Below are 25,789 nucleotides of genomic sequence, written 5' to 3' on the forward strand. Positions count from 1 at the left end.
TGGCCATTGACAAGTGTGAGGTGATACCTCATTGTTGTTTTAATTTGCATCTCTCTGATGATTAGTGATGTTGAGCATTTCTTCATATGTCTCTTGGCCATTTGTATGTCCTGTTTGGAGAGGTGTCTATTCAGCTCCTCTGCCCATTTTTTAATTGGGTTCTTTGTCTTCCTTTTGTTAAGTTGTATGAGCACTGTATATATATTGGAAATTAACCCCTTATCTGATACATCATTGGCAATGATGTTCTCCCATTCAGTGGGTTGCCTTTCCATTTTGATGATTGTTTCTTTTGCTGTGCAGAAGGTTTTGAGTTTGATGTAGTCCCATGTTTTCATTTTTCCTTGGTTTCTGTTGCATTAGGTGATGTATCTGAAAATTCTGCTCCGTATGATGTCCGAAATTTTGTTGCCTACAGTTTCTTGTAGGATTTTTATGGATTCATGAGTCACATTTTTCTTTTATCCATTTTGAGTTTATTCTTGTGTAGGGTGCAAGTTGATGGTCTAGTTTCATTTTTTTGCATGTAGCTGTCCAATTTTCTCAACACCATTTATTACAGAGGCTGCCTCTACCCCACTGTATGCTCTTGCCACCTTTGTCAAATATTAATTGAGCGTATTGCCTTGGGTTTATTTCTGGGTTTTCAGTTCTGTTCCACTGGTCTATGTCCTTGTTCTTGTGCCAGTACCAGGCTGTTTTGGTTACAGTCGCTTTGTAGTATAACCTGATATCTGGTATTGTGATCCCACCTACTTTGTCCTTTTTTTTTCAAGGTTGCTGTGGCTATTCGGGGTCTTTTTTGGTTCCATATGACCTTTTGAAGTATTTGTTCTAGTTCTATGAAATATGTCATTGGTATTTTGATGGGGATTGCATTGAATCTATAGATTGCTTTGGGTAGTATGGACATTTTAATGATGTTAATTATTCCAATCCATGAACAGGGTATGTGCTTCCACTTTTTTATATCTTCCTCTATTTCTTTTTTCAATGACCTGTATTTTTCTGCAAATAGGTCCTTTACTTATTTGGTTAAGTTTATTCCTAGGTATCTTAATTTTTTTGGCACTACGGTAAATGGGTTTGTTTTTTCAGTTTCTCTTTCTGTGAGTTCATCATTGGTGTACAAGAATGCCGTCGATTTCTTGACGTTAATTTTGTATCCTGCTACTTTGCCAAATTCATTTATTAAGTCTAGTAGATTTTTGATGGAGTCTTTAGTGTTTTCTATGTATAATATCATGTCATCTGCAAATAATGACAGTTTCACTTCCTCCTTTCCAATTTGGATCCCTTTTATTTCTTCTTCATGTCTGATTGCTGTGACTAAGACTTCCAGTACAATGTTAAATAAGAGTGGCGAAAGTGGACATCCCTGTCTTGTTCCTGTTCTTAATGGAAATGTTTTTAGTTTCTGTCCATTGAGTATGATGTTGGCTGTAGGTCTTTCATATATGGCCTTCATTATGTAGAGATATGATCCCTCTATTCCCACATTGCTGAGCGTTTTTATCAGAAATGGATACTGGATTTTGTCGAATGTTTTTTCAGCATCTATTGATTTGATCATGTGGTTTTTATTCTTCATTTTATTTATGTGGTGTATCACATTTATTGATTTGCGAATATTGTACCAGCCTTGCATCCCTGGAATGAATCCAATGTGGTCATGGTGACTAATTTTTTTGATGTATTTCTGGATCCGATTTGCTAATGTTTTGTTCAGGATTTTGGCGTCTATGTTCATCAGGGATATTGGCCTGTAGTTTTCTTTCTTCGTAGTGTCTTTTTCTGGTTTTGGAATTAGAATTATGCTGGCCTCATAGAACGTGTTTGGAAGTCTTCCTTCTTCTTGAATTTTTTGAAATAGTTTGAGGAGAATGGGTGTTAGTTCTTTTTTGAATGTTCGGTAAATCTCCCCTGTGAAGCCATCTGGGCCTGGACTTTTGTTTGCTGGGAGAGTCTTGATTACCTCTTCAATTTCCTTAGTTTTTATTGGTCTGTTCAAGTTTTCTATCTATTCCCAGTCCAGTTTTGGGAGACTGTGTGTTTCTAGAAATTTGTCCATTTCGTTTAGATTGTCGAATTTGTTGCCATATAGTTGTTCATAGTAGTAGTTAACAATCTTTTGTATTTCCGTGGTGTTGGTTGTTACTTCTCCTCTTTCATTTCTGATTTTGTGTATTTGGGTTCTCTCTCTTTGTTTCTTGCTGAGTCTAGCTAAGGGTCCATCAATCTTGTTTATCTTTTCGAAAAACCAGCTCTTTGTTTCATTGATCCTTTGAATTGTTTTTTTTTTGGTCTCTATGTCATTTATTTCTGCTCTGATCTTTACTATTTCCTTCCTTCTACTTGCTCTAGAGTTTTCTTTTTGTTTGCTTTCTAATTCGTTAAGTTGTCAGGTTAGACAGTCAATTAGAAATTTTTCTTGTTTTTTGAGGTAGGCCTGTAGTGCTATGTACTTCCCTCTCAGAACTGCTTTTGCTGAATCCTATAGATTTTGTGTTGTTGTGTGTTCATTTTCATTGGTTTCCAGGAAGTTTTTGATTTCTTCCTTGATCTCCTCGGTGACCCATTCATTGTTTAATAACATGCTATTTAGCCTCCATGTGTTGAAATGTCTTTGCATGTTCTTCTTGCAATTGATTTCTAGTTTCATGCCATTGTGATCTGAGAAGATGCTTGATATGATTTCAATCTTCTTGAACTTATAGAGATTTAGTTTGTGTCCTATCATGTGGTCTATCTTTGAGAATATCCCATGTGCACTTGAGAAGAATGTGTATTCTGTAGTTTTGGGGTATAATTCTCTGTAGATATCTATTAAATCCATTTGTTCTAGTGCTTCATTAAGAGTCTCTGTTTCCTTGCTAATTTTTTGCCTAGAGGATCTATCCAGTGCTGTCAACAGGGTGTTGAAGTCCCCTGCTATGATTGTATTGTTGTCGATTTCTCCTTGGAAGTCCTCTAGAAGATTTTCAATATATTTTGCTGCTCCTATATTGGGTGCATATATGTTTATCAAGGTTATATTTTCCTGTTGGATAGATCCTTTCAATATTATGTAGTGGCCGTCTTTGTCTCCAGTTATGGTCTTCCTTTTGAAATCTATTTTATCAGATATGAGAATTGCTACCACAGGTTTTTTTTTGCTTTCCATTTGCTTGGAAAATTTTTTTCCATCCCTTCACTTTCAACCTATGTGAGTCTTTTGTTGTGAGGTAGGTCTCTTGTAAACAACATATAAATGAGTCATGCTTTCTTATCCAATCAGCTACTCTGTGTTTTTTTTATCGGAGCATTCAATCCATTTACATTTAAGGTGATTATTGATATGTACTTATTTATTGCCATTTTTGTTTAGTGTGGTTCTATTTTTCTTCCCATTTCTACTGCTAATTATAGCAGTCCTTTTAACATTTCTTGCAGTGCTGGTTTGGTGCTAATGTATTCCCTTAGCCTTTTTTTGTCTGGGAAACTCTTTATTTGACCTTCTATTTTGAATGACAGCCTTGCTGGGTAGAGTAGTCTTGGATTCAGATTCTTGTTTTTCATGGCTTTGATTACTTCATGCCATTCCCTACTGGCCTGTAGTGTTTCTTGTGAGAAGTCAGCTGAGAGCCTTATGGGGTTTCCTTTGTAGGTAACCTGTTGCTTATCTCTTGCTGCTTTTAGGATTCTCTCTTTGTCTTTAATTTTTGGCATTTTGATTATTATGTGTCTTGGTGTGGGCCTGTTTGGGTTCTTCTTACTTGGCACTCTCTGTGCTTCTTGAACTTGAATGCCTTCTTCGTTCACCAAATTAGCGAAGTTTTCTGTCACTATTTTTTTTAATATATTCTCTATCCCTTTCTCATTTTCTTCTTCTTCGGCGACTCCTATGATGAGAATATTATTACGTTTCCAGTTGTCCCACAGTTCTCTTAAGCTGTCTTCCTGTTTTTTAATAGTTTTTTCCTTTTGTTTTTCTGATTGGTTTATTTTTTTCTACCCTGTCTTCTAATTCACTGATCTGGTCCTCAGCTTCCTCTACTCTGCTTTTTAAACCTTCCAATGTGTTTTTCATTTCTGATATGTCATTTTTTATCTCTTTTTGATGGTTTTTAATTTCCAATTGGCTTATTTTCAGTGTCTGTATGTCCTTACTCATGCTGTTCAGCTTCCTCAAGATCATGGCTCTGAATTCTAGCTCTGTTAACATGCCTAATTGCTCCACATTGATCTCATCTTCGGTGGAGGTCTCTTGCTCTTTCATTTGGCTTCTGTTTCTGTGTTTCACCTTTTTGGCTATTACTTTGGGCTTTGGAGCCTGTCAAGTTTTCCCTTGGGTGTTGGTGTTCTGCTGTTTGTGGCTCCCTCTCCTGTGTTTAGATGCGCGAGGGAGGACCCACGTTAAACACCACTGTCAAGTCTTACTTTCCTAGTTAAAGTTGCTAGCCCAGGAAAGGTACTGTTATCCTCTAGCTTTCTGCCTGAAGGCTAGCAGTCTAGGTTACTTGAAGAGTTTTGGGTTGTCAGTTGATTGAAAAACTCCCTCAGGTGCTCAGCACAAGGGGATTTCCCGAGGGTGGGGCAGATGCTGGTTGTTAATGAGCTTCAATTAGCACTTCAATGGCCCACAGGGTGGGGTTGAATCTCCGAGGGAGGGGCTACTGCCTCTCCCCAGGGCCCTGGGAAGAAGCAATATGCCCACCGTCCTGCGTGGCTGCACTCAGCAAAAGCTCTGAGCACCCTCCAAATCCCGAGTGTCCCCACACAGCTCCAGTCCAGCCTGCCCTCCCTCTGCCGAAGCCCAAGGTGAGTGGCTGTGGCTGTTTCAGCCTCTGTCCTGGCTGCGCTGTGGGGCCGCCTGGGAGTGTGACCCGAGGGTGCTGCTCCCAGCTGAGGCCGCTGCCAACCGTGGGCTCCCAGCCCCCGTCTCGTTGCAGTCCTACCAGGATCGAGTCAGTGTCCCTTGTTGTATGGTCCTCCAAGCTGCTTTTCTGTTGCTTTTTCCCGTCGATTTGTCTGTGTTATAGTTGTAATTCCAGTTTGGTTCTGGGAGACGGTCTGTGTAGCTCCGTTCACTCCGCCGCCATTTTTCTGGTCTCTTTTGTACTTTTCTATCACTTTGTCTCTGTGAGTAACAATTGTATGCTTTCTCAATTTTTTATCTTCTGGCATGTAATTCTCTCTGAAACTTTTATTTTGTTAACTTAGCTCTAATGTCACTCACTACAGTTTTCCTTTCTAAAAGTTCAATTTTGCTTTTTTTCAGCTATGCCTGCTCAGCTTTGATAGGTGCTTGATCCTTACTCATGTTTTTTATTACATATTTTATTTATATGCTTATTAGTCATACTCATTTTATATTTCCAATAACTCCAATATTTGTCTCTTTCTGCTGTTATTTCTGCTGTCTCTCACTCACAAGTCCTTATTTTATTTATGTTTAATCTGCTGTTATTTCTGCTGTCTCTCACTCACAAGTCCTTATTTTATTTATGTTTCATGATCTTTGTTTATTAGCATATGTTTGGTAAAATTCTGTGGGAATTTGTGGAAATTTGTTGTGAGAATATTTCACCAAGAAAGAATGTGCCTACTTTCTCTATGTCCCAGAAAGCTACAAGCCCATTAATGAACAGGCGTATGGACAAAAATCTTTTGGGAAAACTATTGTTTTCCTCTTCAGCCTGGTCAGAGAAGCCTCTTATTTTATCCCTTCCATGATTTAGGTATTTATAACTCTGGGCACTAAACAAGGGTCTTTAATTCCTCACTATACAATGGCTCTAATCTTTGTCTTGCCTATTTTTAGTTACTAAAAACCAAAGCTCTAAGCTACCAGAGGTCTGTATCCCTGGGTCCTTGGGCAGCTTCAGGATTTAGTTACCTCCTGGATTTGTGTTCTTCCTTCATTCCTGGCTTCAGGAATTTCCATCAATTTCTTTAAATTCCCATTTGTTTATGCAATTGCTCTTTTTAAAGTTTTTATTCAGCATTTGAAGAATTTTTTTAAATTGCTTTCAGAATTTCCTAGAACTCATAATGTTTCTTGAAACCAATGACTTCATGTGAAGACTTTAACATTGGCAGTAAATTCACTATTGCTTAGGCTCAAAGAGAAACACCTAAATGATTTTATTTACTTTCACTTTGGTTAAGAGTAGTTTTCCTTTCATGACTTCATCTCCACCTAAGATACTTCCACATACAAAAGTCTAGGATTTTGCAAAGGGAGCTGGACACAGGCATTGGATTCCAGGGAGTGTCTCCATAGATAGACTGCTCAATGTTAAGTCTCTATCTCATTATATTGTCTTGTCTGTCTCTTACCTCTTAGCCAGGCCCTTCCTCTCAGTGCTGTTATCTTCTCCTTCTCCAACCCCATCAAATTTAGTTTCTACATGCAGTACTCTGCAAAGGTACATACTTATCTTTCTATGCCAGTGGCTCCCTGGGTCATTATTTTTCCTTCCATGTTCTCCCATTGTAGAGACAGAGAGGGAAAACTCTTTCTTTAGAGTACCAGGGAGAGAGCAGAGGTAGAGAAAAATGCACAGAAAGCATGAAGATACGTTTTTTAAGATTTTGGAGAGAGGTATTCAGATTCCTCTTGGGATATTTTTGCTTTCCCTGTGGGTGGGTAGGTAGTTTCCTTTTTCTCGGAAATCATACCAATGATTTCATGCCAAGAAGATTCATTGATTCTGATCCGTTGCTATTGTTTTCCAGTTTCCTGTGCTTTGGCATGCAGACTCATTTCAGGCCTACAGAGCATCCTCTGCCTGCTGTATTAGAGGGAACTACTTCACTAGAGCTTTGCAGTCCCTGCCCCACCAGATCAAAATAAGTTTATATATACTCTCATTGCCCTTTTATCCTGATCATGATTACTCAGGATGTGTTTGAGCAGGGACCGTTACATCCATTGACCAACCATCTACTAAGATTTGTGGACAAGGAGGAGATGTGAGAGAGTCTCAAATCATCTGAGATTATTTTTGAGGAGCTAATCCAACACTCACAAACAGCAGGTATCTGTGGATGATAGGAAGTGTGGAAAGTCCACTGAATACTGTGACCATTCTTCATTGTTGAGTGGCCTTTATAATAAAAGGTGCATTATTTCTCAAAAGCAAAGGCTCAGAAAGCCAAAAAAAAAAAAAGTGATACAGATTAATTTCCAGGGATACAATAAAGTGACTAGTATTGGGTGATTAGACTAGAAAAATAACACTGTAACCTAAAAACATATCAACAGCCCTGGCCGGTTTGCTCAGTGGTTAGAGCATCGGCCTGTGGACCAGAGAGTCCCAGGTTCAGTTCCCACTAAGGGCACGTACCTCGGTTGCAGTTTGTCCCCATCCCTGGTTGGGGTCATGTTGGTGGCAACCAGTTGATGTGTCTCTCTCACATCAATGTTTCTCTCTCTCTCCCTTCCTCCCTCTCTCCCTCCTGCTCTATCTGAAGATGAAGGAAAAATCAGGTGAGGATTAAAGAAAAAAAAAACATGTCAACAGTCCTGGCTGGTTTATCTCAGTGGTTAGAGTGTCAGCCCAAAGACTGAGGCGTCTCGGGTTTGATTCCCAGTCAAGGGCAAGTAGCTAGGTTGCAGGTTTGATCCCTGGCCCCAGTCAGGGTCGTGTGAGAGACAACCACTTCATGTGTCTCTCTCCATTGATGTCCTCTCTCTCTCCCTCACCCCTCCCCCTCCCTCTCACTCTATCTAAAAAAAAAAAATCAATTGAAAAATATTCTCAGGTGAGGATTAACAAAATAAACAAAAAACACGTCAGCAGCAGTGAGGTATTACTGGTATCCTGAAAGATTCAAAGGTCGAATAGAGTCAGTCTTCTAGCAATTGCAGGACCAATGACCTGTGTGACGAATCTCTCCCTCACTGCAAGATAAATGGGTCAACATTGGTAGCAGTCACAAGTCTGGGAGTGGTGCCCTCTAAACCAAACAACAAGAATTTTTTAAGTTCTGCCACGTCTCTGAGGGTGCATATATCGGCTTGTCTGATACAATGCTGAATCAGGCAGCAGTGGTGGCATCTGGGTGGAGATGCTTCCATGTATAATCAAACAAGTAGCATCACTAATTATGGCTTTATTTCTAAAGGCCATGACCCCAACAAGAACTATGTTTAATCTGCCATTGTGTACTTTCAGAGGTGCCCAATCAAACAGCCAGGCTGTTGACAGAAGTCCAGAGTCAATCAAAGAAGAAGAAGGTTCGTTGAGGGAAGTATTAGCCAGAGCTATGAAAAATGCCTTGCATCCTGCAACAGAGCAGAGTAACCACGTGAATTTTTGATCCTGCATAGCCAGGACTCTGTCTGAAATGTGGCTGTAATCCTGTGGACACCATCAGGTTACAGCTTGGTCAAGTCATAAGTCCTAGGCATTGAGGGGAATCTCACTGAATGGGAAAAATCCAGTGGCTTGGCTTCAAGCAGCTGAACGGGAGATAACAGCCGCCTGTTATCTTGTAATGTCTAAAGGCCACTGGAGCCAGGCCAGTTGCATTTTTCATATACCATTCCCATGTGATAAATAAGGCTTTATGTACCCTTCCAACCTTCCAGTAATGGAGTCTGAGTTGAACACCTCCAATGGGAAATAGGCCAAAGAGACACAAGGGCTCCTTGAGTTGGGAGTTCATTATTGAGAAGAAGAACCCTAAAAGCTAGATGTGATTGGGAGATGATGAACCCAAAACCCATGGTGCACCCCCAGTAGGAGCTGCCTCCCTTTGCAGAGTCTTCAGTTGGCAAAACCATCAGTCAAAGAGACTTACAGCTCAAAGGAGCCTTCACTGCAGTGGACTTTGCTCTAAACTCTATTGATTTCTTTTCCTACACTCTTGCATATTCTATCTCCCTTTAACCTAGTCCAACTTTATCAAGTCATACTTTCAAAAAAATGGTTTGGTTTTGTTTTGTTTTAGCTAGTAAAATTTCTTTGCATATTGCCCCCTTTCAGTATCATGTTGACTATGTAACTTAAGATTTATAAGTATTTTCCCTAGAGGACTTTAACATATTATTCAAGACTAACACCATACAATGTTAAATCACAAATCCAAGGAGAGTGCTTATGCTAGAGTATTTTCCTAAGAGCTAGAGTACTTTTCCACGAGATTACATATAAATATGGAACTCTCGTGCCATTTTTACCATCTGTACACTATTTGACGAAATAACATTTGTCAGTAAACATTTATCGGAGTCTTTCACTGTGCCAGAGATGTTGCACAGCACTAGAGATTCTAAGATGAGTAGATAGTACCTGCCCTCATTTGTTTGGCAGTAAACAGATGATTATGGCATGGAGCTGACGTGTTTTCTTAGAGATAGAAAGGATGTAGCGCTTACAAGTAGAAGACGTGGCAAAGCCAGAGAGATCCAACTTCCAAGGGAGGCGAATTCTTTAGAGATTCTTGATATAAATAATACTGAGTTTCAGGAAAGATAAGAGAAGTGGGTGCTGTAAATGCAAAGGCCTGGAAGCTAAACGACCTAAGCAGACTGGGAACTGCACACAGTGCACTTCACGTGTGGTGTGGCATGTGCTGCAGAGCACAGAGTCAGCAGGAATGTCACCAGATCCCCTTGCAGGCTCACCATCGCAAGATGCTCAAATCATTCAAGGATGTAACTTAAGAAGGCACGCCCTGCCAGAAGTAAATAAAAAAAAATATTTTGAGATATTGAACTACCTAAAAATAATAACATTAAGACACAGCTGTGAGCCAGATTTAGCAACAGGCCACGAATTAGCTTGTTCCTGATTTAGAGAGTAAACACTGTAAAGCATTGTGTCAGAACCTTGTGGCTTAACCATGTGACCACAGACAGATAATAAACTTCTCTGACATTTAGTGTCTTCATCTAGAGTCACTTCCAGCTACAAAATTCTATTCTAAGGATAAAGTTATAAAAAATACTCCAAACCTAAACCTGAAGTTACATTACGTTGTTGAGATGACAGGCAGCAACCAAAACCAATAGGAATGAAGATCAAACTCAAAGCACATTCACCTCATTTCCCATAACATTTTGATAGCATTCGTTTTATTTTACTTAATATCATTATTATTTTTTTATCTTCACCCGAGGATATTTTTCCATTTATCATCAGATAGAGTGGGGGGGGGGGGAAGAGAGAGAGAAACATTGATGTGGGAGAGACACATAGACTGGCTGCCTCCCGCACGACCCTGACCAGGGCTGGGGATGACCGTGACTGAGGTATATGCCCTTGACTGGAATCGAACCTGCAACTCATTGGTCCACGGGCCAACACTCTAACCACTGAGCAAAACCAGCCAGGGCTTACTTAATATTACTTTTGTACCACAATTTCTTGTACTAAAAAGGAAACCTCTTAGGCCAGAAACTGATTATTTTTTCCACCTTGATGTGTTTGTTCAGAATACTTCATCTGTTTCACAAATAGTAGGCAATCAAAAATAATAAAAAGAATTTCACATTTAAAAAGAGATACATTTGATTTTTGAAAACAAAACTAAATTTTTTTTTTTTTTTTGGTATCCTCACCCAAGGACATTTTTCCATTTTTTGTTCAGGTAGAGTAGGAGGGGGAGAGAGGAACAGAGAGAGAGAGAAACATCGACGTGAAAGGAACACATCAAGTGGCTGCCACCCGCACGACTGACCAGAGCCGGGGACAAACTGCAACCGAGGCACACGCCCTTAGCGGGAACCGAACCCGGGTCTCTCAGGACCGCAAGCCAACGCTCTAACCGCTGAGCCAAACCGGCCAGGGTGAAAACAAAACTATATGCATCTTTAACTAAATGATCTTAGAAAAATGATGTACTTTTAAAATTAAATATATTGGGGTGACATTGGTTAATAGCATTACACAAATTCAAGTGTACACTTCAATAACACATCATCTGTATACTGCATTGTGTTCACCACCCAGTCTAGTCTCTCTGTGTCACCATATATTTGACCCTTGTCAAATAAAGGTTGGTCATCTTCCACCAACCTCCCTTCCCCTCTGATAACCTTCATATTGTTGTCTGTGTCTATGGATCTGTTGGTTTTATTTGTTCATTTTTTTGCTTTGTGTTTTATATCCCACATATAAGTGAAATCACATGGTTCTTGTTCTTTGCTCTCTGACTTATTTCACTCAGCATGATACTCTCAAGATCAATACATGTTGTTGCAAGTGGCAGTATTTTGTCTTTTCTTATGGCGGAGTAGTATTCCATAGTATATATGTACCACATCTTCTTTATCCAAACATCCATCCAGGGACACTTAGGTTGTTTTCATGTCTTCTCTACTGTGAATAATGCTGTCATAAACATAGGGCTACATGTGTCTTTACAAATAAATGTTTTCAAAATGTTCAGGTAGATACCCAGAAAAGGGGTGCTGGGTCATATGGTAACTCCATTCTTAATTTTTTTTTTTATCCTCACCCAAGGACATTTTCCACTTTTTGTTCAGACAGAGTGGGAGGGAGAGAGGAAGAGAAAAAAATCGACGTGAAAGGGACACATCGAGTGGCTGCCACCTGCACAACCAACCAGAGCCAGGGACAAACTGCAACGGAGGTACGTGCCCTTAGCGGGAACCAAACCCGGGTCTCTCTGGACCACAGGCTGACGCTCTAACCACTGAGCAACTGGCCAGGGCAACTCTTAATTTTTTGAGGGGCTCCCAAACTGTTTTCCACAGTGGCTGTACCCGTTTACCTTCCCAGCAACAGTGAATGAGGGGTCCCTTTTCTCCACAACCTCTCTGACACTACTTGTCTATTGATAACAGCTGTTCTAACAGGTGTGAGGTGGTATCTCGTTGTGGTTTTGATTTGCAAGGACAATGGAGCTTTAGAGTGTAATCTTTCACTTAATAAAAGCAAACCATAACACCAAAAGTAACAAACAAGCAAACAAAAAACAAGAATACCAAAAAGTGGTTGGTTTTCCTCATGGGACAATAGGTCAAACATCTTGAATTGACAAGAAACTGTTTTCCTTTCAGAATGTTGACAATGTCTGTCCTATGGTTATAATATACCACAATACTTTTTCTAAATTATGTTATCCTTTTTCTAGTGAAAGAGTCCTGTTTTAGTAGGAGTATAATCTTGATGCTTCAAGTGCGCTATTTCCTCAGTACTTGTAGCTGAGCTTTCTCTGGGTTTTCATAATGCTTTGTTCATGCCATTATCATAGGACTACTTATGCGAAAATTGTGATTAGCTCTTTACACATCTGTCTCTGCCCTGAGGCTAAGAACTCCTCTAGGGCAGAAATATCATCTTATCCATCATCATAGCTAAGATTGTAACATAGCACTCAGCATATAGTTGGTGTGATTGGTAGTAAATAAAAAATAAATGTGAGATTTTTGTCAAAGGTCTATATAGAGCCAGAATAAACCAATAAATCACTGAAGTAGTAATTGCTAAAACATTTTATGGCATACATCAAAAAGACAGCTTGAAAACGAGGAGTACTCAAAGCAAAACATGGACTGAGGCTCGAGGATATGTTGTGATAAAGCAGCGTACATAGTGAGGAAACAGTGATTGTTGATTCTTTCCAGCGATTGGTTATATTAGAATTTTCAGTGGTTACTTCATATCAACCTTGGAGAACAGCTCAGGTTTTGCTTATTATTTCCAGAGACATAAGCAAGAAATGACTCAGGTCAAGTTGGCATTGCAAAATATGCTGAATTAAGCTTTGCTTGAATGGCTAAACCATCAACCATGCCACCCAACATGACTTTATCACAGGTGTAAAATGCATCATGGGAGTATGCGGATGTGTACACACAGGCCAGGGATCCTGGAGGGCATTTAGAATTCTGCTCCATGTAACTTTTGAGGCTATAATGTCCTCACACTTGAATAACAATTTGGCTAAGTATAACATTCTAAAGACAAAATTATTTTCACTTGATTTTTTTTTCAATTTTATTGAGAAATAACTGACATATCACACTATATAAGGTTGAGACATACAGCATGATGGTTTGACTTACATGTATTGTGAAATGATCAACACAATAGGCTCAGCTAACACCCATCCTCTCATGTACATGTAATGAAAAGAAAATAAAGGGAAAAAAGTCTCCTTGCAATGAAAACTCTTTTACTCTCTTGACACTGTCCCTATATATCATACAGCAGTGTTAGCTGTAGTCATGTTGTACACTGCATCCCTACTACTTCTTTTTCTTTAAAAAAAAAATTTTTTCTTTATTGATTTTAGAGAGAGAGGAAGGGAAAGGAAGGGTGAGGGAGAGAGAGAGAAACATCAATGAGAGAGAACATCGACTGGCCGCCTCCTGCATGCCCCCCACTGGGGATTTGGCCCACAACCTGGGCATGTGTCCTGACTGGGAATCAAACCAGCGACCTCTTGGTGCATGGGTCGATGCTCAACCACTGAGCCACCCAGTCTGGCCCTAGTACTTATTTTTCTTATAACTGGAAGTTTGTACCTTTGACTCCCTTTCCCCGATTCCTATTTTTAAAAGCAATTTTGAGTTGTTTTATAGTGTAAAGTTCTTCCCTTATATTCTATGGCACATTATCAATGCTGCCATAAAATGCCAGTCAGTTTATTCCAATGTTACTTCTTTACACAGCATATTTCATACAGTTATTTTAGCCTGTGAGCTCACATTGTGTGTGTGTGTGTGTGTGTGTGTGTGTGTGTGCGTGCACGCGTGAGGGAGAGAGAGTGTGTGAGAGAGAGGAGCGGCAGGGACAGGAGAGAAGAAAAGAGAAGGGACTGGGGTGGAGAGAGAGATACTTACTACATTGATAATATAGATAGGCAGTCACCAGAGTTGCATCCTGGTCCATATCGGTCCCATCTACGGTTGTTAGAAGAGAGGGCATGATTCTCAGGTCGGAGGGGAAAGTCGTACCCTACACACCAAAGAACTCAAAGTCCTCTCGGTCTCTCCTATTGGCTTTGCTGGGCAGCTTCATTGCTAACCCTTCAGGAAGAAATAGTATGTGCAAGAAGTGTCCTCCTTTGTTTCTAACCCGCCATCTCTGGATGCCCACAGGAGGAAGTTGCAGAGGGACACCCCTTTCATCTGTGTTAGTTCTCCTGTTTACACCCATATTTTTAGTCTTTTCTTTATCCACATACAATATTAAAATATAAAACCCCTTAACTACGGTTAGTTTTACCCCTCTAAAGAAACTGACTTAGGTGAAAGCAATATTCATTACATTCATATCTATTAATAGTTACAGGAGTCCTGTCTCTTCAAAATACCTGCAGATTGCTCATATTGGTAATTTTATTTACATCACTAATAAAATCCACTGCCTTAATGTGTCGCTGGGTGTGGCCAGTGTGTCGATATCATGCTCTTACTTGCAAGTGACAGACACCCAGAGTGTTTGTGAGGGTTAGTGGTGCAATGAAATTAGAGTTCCTGAAATACGGAAGCAATAAATTACAGCATCGTTAACACGGGACCTTTGTTTTGCCGCCGCTACTGCTATTTCATATGCTCTCAGCTGACTTTTCTTCTACCCTAAATCGACTCTCAACCTTCTTTTAATCACTTAGCTGCTCTCCCTGCAAGTAGGTCAGGTGTCCCTGACTTGCTTCTTTGGAAAGTCAACATCCCCCAGGTGTTTTGGCACAGGTGCTGTGCCAGTCTCCCGTGGAACTGGCATTAGAACCTGTGTTCTGGTTCCTTTGTTAGATCTGAACTGTACTGAATAGAGCCTTTGTCTCCAAATAGCTACTTTCCCGTTTGCCCAGTATTTACATTTCTTCCACGGTTACTGTTTGAGTGTTGAGTTTAGGTCTGGAGGGTGTTCGGAAGTTTAAGAGTAACAGGGTACTTGGGTTGCAAGAGATTTCCCAGAGCCTTTATTTTACAGACGAGAAAACTAAAGCCGAGAAGAGTTAAGTAACTTTCTCAAGGTCATACATTTCGATTCCAATACCATTACTTTTATAGACAAGGAGATGGAAACCCAGAAAGATGAAACAGCCCGCACCCTGTATCAAGATGTAAATATCATTGGAATAAACTCTGAAATCAAGCAATAAAATCCACCGCCTGAAGTAAAATCCGTACCTGAAGTTAGAAATAAAATGTAATGGGAGTGTATTTTGTAAATATTAAACGGATGCATTTTTATTTCTCCATTAAATCATGTTCACTAGCAGCCTTAAGTTTCCAAAGCCAATCTTAGAGCTTATTTCTCTAGGGAAGAGAGCAAGGGTACCGCTCGAGGCAAAGAGGCCAACAGTCGACTCTGAGATTCAACCTAAATTTCCCAGTTTCTCCAGCAACAATTTAGTCACGGGAGCCAGATGCCAAAAATAGAAAAGAATTTCCTAAGTTATTTTATTTCCCTCATTCGTGACTAAAGAGGCTTGTTTGGTAGGCCTGCTCTTCCCATAATGTGGAAGGGAGATTGCACTCATATGATAAGAGGAAGGGGAGGGAGCCAGCTCCTGAGGGACCTGGTGAACGTACAAAATTGAGGCAGAGGAAGGGGAGGAGGAAGGCCAGCACCAGGGCTCTGGTTTGCCCTCACTCGACTCCAAGTGTGTCTAGGACCAACACGTGGGAGATTGCATCATTTGGCCATATGACTCCATCTCTCCCTGTATCTCAGTCCTATTGCTGTGGAACTTGGCAGTGTCCACCCCTATTGATAGGATGACCTGCCCTGCTCCTTGATTCTGGACTTGCTTTGCATATAGATTAAAGCAAAAGTGGTAGTAAGCCAGTTCTGAGCCTAAATTTCAAGAAGTCTTCCTGTCTCTGCTTGTTATCTTGTGCCTCTGTCACTGCCGTGAGAACATGCCCGGGCCAACCTGCCGAAGGATGAGAAATGCATGGAGCACAATGAATTGCCCTGCACCTGTCAAAGCAGCTTAGAGCCATGAACACCCAGCTAACCCCCACACCTGTGAGTGAGCCCAGCCAGGATCAGCAAGCTGCCTCGCTGATCCCCAGCTATCATGTGAGCAATAAACATGTAAATCTGCATACCTCTAAGATTTGTTGGTTATTTATTATGCAGCTTTATTTTAGCAAAACTAACTGGTATGCTTTTTTTTTAAGACATTAAACATTAAAATATGACTCCTGGTGTGCTTCCCGGGAGTAATAGAGAGAGCTCCTCAGGCAGAAGGTCATCCAACGTAGTGTGAGGCAATGGCAGCAGCTGGACACGGTGACGTAGACAAGACTGATTCAGTCCTCCTGGTTCCTTATTGCCTGCATGTGACATGCAAAGACTGGAGTGTGACAGGGTAAGGAGATGCGGAGGAGCCGAGAGACCCCGCGAACCGGAGGCACCTTTAAGTTTGGCATGTGAGAAGCGGCAGGTGCTTCAGCAAGCCAGCCCCGCCCCAGTGCGCATGGCATGAGCTGTGCCAGTCTAGGGAGCCAACAGGGAAACGTTTTTCAAAGGAGTTTGGAATTTCCAGAGTCATCACCTCAAACCAGCAGAAAGTGACTATCAGATTGTTCATGAAAATGGCTATTTATTTTCTCATCTACAGTTTCGGTTGCCAGAGGTAGTCTTTTTTTTTTTTTTTGTATCCTCACCTGAGGACGTTTTTGCATTTTATCTTCAGATAGAGTGGGAGGGAGAGAGGGAGGAAGAGAGGGAGAGAAACATCAATGTGAGAGGGACACAAAGACTGGCTGCCACCCACCCACATGACCCCAACCAGGGCCAGAGACAAACTGCAACCAAGGTACGTGCCCTTAGTGGGAACCGAACCCTGGTCTCTCTGGTCCGTGGGCCAACACTCTAACCACTGGGCCAAACCGGCCAGGGCCAGAGGTAGTCTTAACCCAGCCAACTGACTGGACTTTTTTAAGGTCTCCCCATAGGGTGTTATTGGTCCTGGGATGGTCTTCCCTACATGCTCCCCTCAACTGCCCTTTCTTTTTTTTTAATGCTGCTGTCAGTGTATATAAAATAATCACCCCTGTGGAACAGAAATTCATGAAAATTCAGAGGTAGATGTTAAGGACTCACAAAAGCAGAAGATTGCATAGCATGGCAAGTTATAAGATACGTATTTTATACAGGCTTCCAATTTAATAACTCTCTGAATAGTCATCGGTTCAAGAAAAGCCGCTTAGAACACCTTCAAAGATTCATTTCACTGCAAAAAGGAACAGACTTTCTGGGGTCTGAAGGGACTGGTACTTGAAGATACCCCCGTCTGCAGGGGGTCATGTTGAGCATTCTGCAGACAGAATTGTTTCAAATCTGCAGCTGCCTGGGAAACCCTGGGCTCCGCGGAGGGTGAGCAGACAGGACTGGAACTATGCGGAGAGACCGGAGCCTGGAGAGCTGGGAACGCAGTGGGAGCTCCTTTTGCTGAATCACTGCCTCACAGGACAGCAGTCACTGTACCAGGGAGCCCATCCCTGGAGCCCCAGAGAGAAGCAACAGCCCCTCCCTCAGGAATTTAACACCAACCCCACTGCCCTTTCTGTTAAGACCATCACTAGAGGGCCCTGACCAGTTTGGCTCAGCAGTTAGAGCGTCGGGCCCATGGACCAGAGAGTCCCAGGTTCGGTTCCTGCTAAGGGCACGTACCTCGGGTGCAGTTTGTCCCCGGCTCCGATTGAGGTTGTGTGGGTGGCGGCCACTCCATGTGTCTCTTACATTGATGTTTCTCTCTCTCTCTTTCTTCCTCCCTCTCTCCCTCCCACTCTATCTGAAGATACATGCAAAAATGTTGTAGTGTGAGGATAAAAAAATAAAAAAAGACCATCACTGGAGAAATACTTCATTCTATAACTAGAAATAAGACAACAAATAAAATACTCCTGGAAGCATAATTAAGCTCACGCAGAGATATACAAAAAAATGACAGGAAAAGGAACAGGGGGTACAGCAAACACACTTTTACCTTGTTCACAATTTTGCCTCTTACAGTGAGATTATCTTTCCCTAAGTGTGTCCTCTGCAACGTGAGGGCCTCATGAGGTGACACATGACAAGTAAATCAATAATCAACTCCCTACAGCAAAATTACATGGAACTGAACCATGATAAGATAACGATAAGGTGGGGGATGTGTTTGTTAGAATTTGCATCATCTTCCTATTGATTTTTAATTTGTTTAACTTTAGCAGCTGCTTTTACCCCACATCTGTCTTTTTATGAAACACCCATTAAAAGTCCATAGAACCCATCTTGGGAACTGCCCTGGAGGGGTCTACAGTGTCTTGCTGTTAATTTTTTTAAATTTGTTTAGCTTTAACCAGCTTATTTCAGTCCAGAACTCTTTTATAAAAATCTTTATTGCTGAGAGTATTACAGATGTCCCCCCTTTTCATGCCCTTGTCCCCCACCATCTGGTTCCCGCCCTGTCCCAGGCCTTCGCCACCCTGTTGTCTGTGCCTGTGGGCCATGCATATACGCATATAAATTCTTTGGTTAATCTCCTCCCCCCATTCCTTCCCTCCTTCCCTCTGAGATTTGTCAGTCGGTTCCATGATTCCATGCCTCTGGTTCTATTTTATGTATCTGTTTGTTGTGTTCAGTAGATTCCCCCACATAAGTGAGATCATTAAGAGGCCACAGAGTCTTGGGAACCCGCCCTGGACCCACTGTGCTGAGAGCCTGGCTCACTCGCTGCCTGCTCTGTGCGGACACGTGCACTACGTTCGCCTCTGAGAGAGACGAAGTTGTTTGAAAAAACAAATTCTGTACCTTTTAATCAAGATCCTCAGGTCAGTTCATTGCATAGAATGATCTTTGGGTCAATGAGAAAGGAAAATAGGATTTTAATAGGAGTATGCTAAAATGTAATTTATCGTTTACTGTTTTTTAAATACTGTGTTTTTTTTTCTTATGCCGAAACTTTTTGGCATTAATCACAACATTAAAATGATTTCTGGCCTAAAAAAAAATCATTCTAATAAACAAAATCATAAAGTTGATACTTTCCAGAATGCCCCTTCCTTGCACTGATATCAACCCACCCTGCAGGCACTGTTGTATGGAGTGCCGTGCAGAAACCGGCTGAGCGAGGAGTTCGGGAACAGTGGGAATCTTTTATGGTAAGAAAACGATCTTTGTGGGGGAGGAGAAGAGAAGAAAGGAAGGAGGAAGAGAGGGAAAAAGAAAAGAAGAAGAAGAAGAAGAAGAAGAAGAAGAAGAAGAAGAAGAAGAAGAAGAAGAAGAAGAAGAAGAAGAAGAAGAAGAAGAAGAAAAGAAGGAGGAGGGGAAGGGGTGAAGAAGAGGAGAAGACCCTGCATTTTTCTGGTCTGAAACACTGACTTACTCTGTACCCAAGGAGCTCCCACAGGAAAAGTTCTGGTTCCCTTCTTTAATGGTGAGCCCTCTATAAAGCCCACAGGCTGTGCCTTGATAATGTAGGAGGATGGAATGGGGACCAGATAGTTGGGGATTTTAGAGTAGTTTTCATGTCAAGATCATCAGTGTGAGCTCTTAAATGTCTTGCAGGGGCCTTTGTGCATGGCAACAATTATGCCTAATTACTTTGTTTTTCTATAACTTTTATTCAAGTTGTAACTATAAAGGAAACTAGCTTCTCTTAAGCTCTTAATGTAACTAACAAATCTCCATAAAACTAATAAGCAAAGAGCAATTATTTTTACATTTTGTTTGATGATTGTTCAATTAATTCAAATGGAATAGACTAAAGTACTTTACATAATTAATTCCTTTGACAAATTTAGTAAATTACATTTTCTAAAATGTTTTAAATTGTACTTATAAATTTGTTATATTTTTACAGCATTTTAAAAACTTCTGACAACTCACAATGAAACTGCAACAAGAAAAACCTGCCCATACATTTAAAAGTCTTGTAAATATAATAAAGTATGATTGTAAATAGAAGGCATCTCCAGTTTTTGCAAACTCAGTCAAAATCTTGGGTATAGTTTTAGTTTAAAAGCATAATTACAAAATCTATTATGCATTTTAATTTATACTCAGATTCTTTCACTTACCAGATTCTATTAAACATTATAAATTCTTTATATGTCAAATATATAAAACTGCCTCAATACTTCAAAAGTTTATTCCAGACCCTGCACTCAAAGTATAAATGATGTTGGGCTAACATACTTCATAATGTCTGTATTTAATGTAGACCTTTCTGTGGATGATAAACTACATAGTCATCAAGAAAGTAATATTTAGCTTTTAAGAAAAGCGAGGTTGACAATTCGGATAATAATATGATTCCTTAAGGGTGAAAACTCAGGAACAAAACACAAGAGCCACATATATGCGGAGTGATCATCTGAACCTCAGACTGACATGCTCGTTTCTTAGAGTCCCTGTGATCAGGGGCTTTAAATCCACACTCATATCCAATTCTTTGACTTCATGTACATAGATTAAACTCTGTATCCTCAGTGAAGCTTTATGTAATTTCCTTCAACTCATCTTATTACTCTGTATTGAATTCTCCAATCTTTCAAATTGAGGGCCTGTGTGCAAGTAGAGAGGTACAGGTATGCTGATGTGTTTATGTAGTCTTGCCCTGTCCAGACATCTTCGTATTCCATATAGTCATTAGCATCCCTCACAACGTGGTCTGAGGTTTTGAATACAACCTTACTGTCATGTAAATACAGAAGCTCAGTTTCTAATATATATCAGAGAGATGGCTTTATAAACTCTAATTTTATCATTTTTTTAACAATTATAACTTTTACTGTGGTAAAATATACATAAAATTTACCACTTTAACCATTTTTAAATGTACAATTTAATGGCTTTAAGTACATTAACAATATTTTGCAACTATCACCACTATCCAATTTCAGAACTTTTTCATTACCCCAAAGAGAAACTCTGTACTCCTTAAATAACTATTACTGATTTTCCCCTCCCCCCAGCACCTGGTAACTTCTATTCTACTTCTTTTCTCTATCAATTTATTTATTCTAGGTACTTCATTTAAGTGGAATCATACAATATTTATCATATTGTGTCTGGTTTATTTCACTTAGTATATCTCCAATCTTCATCCATGTTGTAGCATATATCATAATTTCATTAATTTTTAAGGCTGCATAATATTCCATTGTATGTGTATAAAACATTTTATTTATCCATGTGTCTGCTGATGGACATTTGGGTTGTTTCTACCTTTTGGCTGTTGTAAGTAATGCTGCTATGAACACTGGTGTGCAGATATCTGTTTGCGCCCCCACGTTCAATTCTTTGGGGTATGTATATAAACAGAAGTGGAATTGCTGGATCACATGTTAATTCTGTGTTTAACTCTCTGAGGATGTGCCATACTGTTTTCCACTGAGGTGGTGCCATTTAACATTTCTACCAGCAATGCACATGGGTTCCAATGTGTCCACATCTCTGCCAACACTTGTGATTTGTTTGTATAATAGCCATCCTAATGGGTGTGAAGTGGTATCTCGTTATGGTTTTAATTTGCATTTCCATAATGACTAGTAATGAACATATTTTCATGTGCTTCAACAATTATATTTTACATGAAAGTGAGTACTGCCTATGGAAAAGAGAATGAAGTATGGAATCTGTATTTAGAAGGATTTGGTTAGAATTCCAAGTCAAATAATTATCACCTAGAATAACATATTCAAAAAAGCTTTGAGCCTCAGGGTCCTCCATTTAGAAAGTGAGGGGAAAAAATACTTATTTTTTCAGAGTTTAAGGTACACACAAATAATGGTTATTATTAACAATATTGTACCATAAAAAAATAAATTGTTTCATTTCGGGATACTAGATATACTGGCAAAATTCCAAATGAAATTCCAGTTTTTCTGATAGTGAATAAACTAATTTTTTTAAGTCATTTAGTATCACATTAAGGGAGAAATAAAAAAAAGAAGGCAATTCTTAAAATAATAAAACTAATGATCATAAACTTGCATTTTAATGTATAAGTTAAAGTGAAATAAAATATTTTAATTTCTTTTTTATTAAATAAAACATATCCCACATTTTTTTCCCTCTTCTCTACTTCCAACCCCTTTTGCATGGTTAAAGTTTTGAATCAAACAATAGAAGACATTCTAGATTTCTTATAATGGGGCTTTGGACAAACTAATCAATCTTGAGCTAGTGGCAGACATTTTTCAGTAGCAGACACAAGGGTGGTGTTTTATTTGTTTAATAGAGAGGGAGAATCCGTTCTGGTTGTGCTGTCTGGGCATAGTGATAGATCTAACTTCCCTATCTAAATGAGAACCATCACTTTGAATAAATTCATCTCCTCTGTCAGAGAAAATGCAGCCCAGGACCCTGTAATATAGACAAAGGAGAGGAAGGACACAGGACTGCCCACTCTTTTTCAGGCAGAGATCTGTCATAGACGAAAGCAGGATTGATTAAAACATCCCTTTTCTGACTTTCTGCCAACTTGTATCACTCGTAGATAAGGAGAATGGCCTGAAAGCAATCCAGCTTTGCAGCCGTTAATCACACACCGCTGCTTTGTTTGTGGTGTTTAAGAACCCCCTTTTTGAGGAAGCAATGGATGACTATAAAGAGATCCATGTTATATCTTTTAAAGCAATCAACTGTCAGAAACATAAAAATTCTCTACTCATAACACACTGGGTATTTAAGACATTCACTGAACTAGTCCTTGAAGGGATTAAAAATACTTTTCAGCTTTTATGGTTGGTGACAATCCCTAAGTCTCAAAAAAAATGAGTGAGTTTTCATGGCTTCCATTGAAATGCTTAGGTTAGCCCTGGCTGGTTTGGCTCAGTGGTTAGAACATTGGCCCGTGGACCAATGAGTCGTGGGTTGGACTCCAGTCAAGGGCATGTACCTTGGTTGAAGTTCGGTCCCCAGCCCTGGTCGGGATCACGCAGGAGTCAACCGATAGATGCGTCTCTCTCACATGGATGTTTCTCTCTCTCTCCCCCTCCCTCCCACTCTATCTGAAGGTAAATGGAAAAATATCCCAGGTAAGGATTCAAAAAAGAAGAAGAAGAAATGTGCACAGTACCAGACTAGCAGCTATTCAAATTAAGTTTCTTTTAAATTTCTTTTTTTTTTTTTGCTGTTGTATTTGTTATTATTAATCATACACTTCCCACGTATTTATAACTCGTCTCTCTAACTTTATGGGCAAGCTCCTCAAGGGTAGAAAAATTACATCTCCTTTTTCTTCTATATTAATATAAGGCATTGTTGCAGTAATCGATATGGCACGTCATTTTATCTAATTATAAAAATAATATATGTTCATTTTACATGATTGAGAAAGTACCTAGACTGGAAAAGAAAACATTTAAATTGCTCATAATATAACACCATTGAAAGAACTACTAATAACTCACTTTGGCCTATTCCCTGCTAGTCTTTTCCCCATGTGTGTTTAAAAATTAAGATCATGCAGTACTCAGAGATTTGTGGTCGGTTTTCTTTTTTTCATTTAACTTTATATAATGAACATTTCTCATGTCAATATTTTTCAGAAACATGAATTTTAAAAGCTTCATAGTAGTCTATCAACTGAATGTTCATACTTTCTTTTGCACATTTGTTTCCAAATTTCCACTATTATACATAATAACTCACTAAACAATACCGTACATAAATCTTTGTGCAAATTTCTTATTACTCCATTAAAAAATTCCATTGAGTGGAACTGAAAGGCCAAAGAGAGAGTGTATTTTTAAGACTCACTCCTCTCTTCTCTTTAATTACGACAACTATGATTTTTACTAACAAAGGACTCATTATATAAGGTTCAGGCATTATAAACATCATTATGCCTTATGGACAGCCACCATATGTCTTTTGTTCGCTGCTGTATCTCAGTGACATACACATGGTGGAAGGCAAATATATATTTATACAATCGAATTAGCTTGAATTACCTTAAAATATTGGCATTCTTGACATTTTGGTAAATAAAAAAAAGGACACGTAAAAAAATTAGATGTTTGTTCAAACAGACATATAAATGTAGGACATTGTACATGATCAGAAAAAAAAGCAGAAATAGCTTAAGTGTCCATCAGTATATATGTTCTTCAAGTTTTTTCTTTTTAATCATCACCCGAGGATTTTTTCTATTTATCTTCAGAGGGAGTGGGAGAGAGGGAGCGAGAAAGATCAACTTGAGAGGGACACATAGACTGGTTGCCTTCAGCAAGGCCCCCGACCAGGGCCAGGGACAAACCGCAACCGAAGTACGTGCCCTTGACCTGAATCGAACCGGCAAGTCATTGGTCCGCGGGCCGACGCTCTAACCACTGAGCACAACCGGCCAGGGCTCAAGTGTTTTCTTGATTGTTCTCTTTTTCCTCCCTACACTCTCATAACTGTATTTCAAGTGACTACCAAACTGATAAATCTAGCCCAAATTATAAGTATTTTCAAAATCTGGGAGAATTTGGCATTTAAGTATGGAATGAATGTGAAGATACTACCAATATTTCAAACTCAACGTCATAAAAATCCAATGTACCCGTCGAACCACGTGAAATAGGCGCTGCTGATGGACTGCCTTTGCCCTCCATGGTTCATCCTAATCAAGTGTAACGTCTTCCTGCCAAGTCTGCAGCCCTTGCCCATGAAATGTCATTCTTTAATTCTCGCGCTCGCTATATATAACTAATTGGTAAAGTGTCCAGTCCAATCGCCTGTACTTTTACAGAATCTATGTTTCTATTTGATCTCAATTTATACAATTTACAACCTTAGTTCAAGTCGTCATAACCTCTTGAATTACACTGGGAAATATCCTTATGGGCCTCCATGACTTACTCAGTCAGCAATGTCTACTCTATTTTATGGCCTCAAGTAAAGGGACAGAATAGAATATAAATAAATTCTCTCCGGGGATCATGCTCTAGTGGACGCGGAGAAATGATGATATGGAATGGTGTTAACAATAACGGTGCCGCCACAGCCCTGAGAGTATCTCAAGTCAAACACAATGAAAAACGTGCCATGTGTCTTCTATGTACAAAAGAAAATTTTAGCAGTTCTTTTCCTCCATCCTTTCATAAAAAGAAAAGAATATTTATTTACCTTTGACCGAGGCAGGCATTGTGGTCAGGCCTGGAAGTGCAGCGGGAGCAAAGCATCCCCTCATGACTCACGGGCTGGGGCAGGGGGCCATCGACTCTGCAATCGCACATACAAATACACAGTTACGGAGCCGCAAGTGTTCCGAAGGGAAAGTATCCTTCTCTCTGTGAAGGCGAGGTACGGGGGACGGCAGCACTGAGCATGGAAAGCCCCCCTGGTATTCCCCAGCAAATCAGAGCTTTAGGGATCAGGGACCACACCCTTAATCAAGTTTCATTCCAACATGCTCTGTGTCGCCGGCCGGTGTGGCTCAGTGGTCGAGCGTTGACCCATGCACCAAGGGGTCGCCAGTCCAATTCCCAGTCAGGGCCCCTGGGACAGTGATAGTGAAACCAAGGCTTTAAGGATAATTAGAGTAACTGTGTGACGAGTGCAGCTGAGCCTTTCCCAGTAAAAGAAACAGCTTGAACACACACACTGCGTGGGAAGGAACTTGGCATATTTATGTGGCTATAAAGGAAATATCAGAGGAAATAATATGTACTAACACTTGGTAAACCATAAAGCACTAAGTCGTGTTAGTAATTATTGGCAAACTTATCACAAGGATAACAATGATAACCACATATTTATGTGTTCTATGAGTTACTTATTGATCTCATGAATAATATGTTATTAATCCCCTGGCATGACTCAAAAAAGCACTAAGATGCAAACATGGCATTCTATGATTTTTCCTCCGAGTTTCCACCAAAAAAGTAAAT

At 40.0% G+C, this 25,789-nt stretch overlaps 1 protein-coding gene across 1 annotated transcript in view; it reads right to left on the bottom strand.

Annotated features, from left to right (window-relative positions):
* IL15 (interleukin 15) overlaps positions 1-25,083 on the bottom strand; it is a 108,216-nt gene extending 83,133 nt beyond the window's left edge. Inside the window, exon 1 of the mRNA XM_036241876.1 lies at positions 25,026-25,083. The gene's annotated coding sequence lies outside the window, so the exon portion shown is untranslated. The remainder of the gene's footprint in view (positions 1-25,025) is intronic.
* Between the last annotated feature and the right edge of the window lie 706 nt (positions 25,084-25,789).

Source organism: Molossus molossus, unplaced genomic scaffold (assembly GCF_014108415.1).
Source record: "Molossus molossus isolate mMolMol1 unplaced genomic scaffold, mMolMol1.p scaffold_m16_p_4, whole genome shotgun sequence".
Lineage (NCBI taxonomy): Eukaryota > Metazoa > Chordata > Mammalia > Chiroptera > Molossidae > Molossus > Molossus molossus.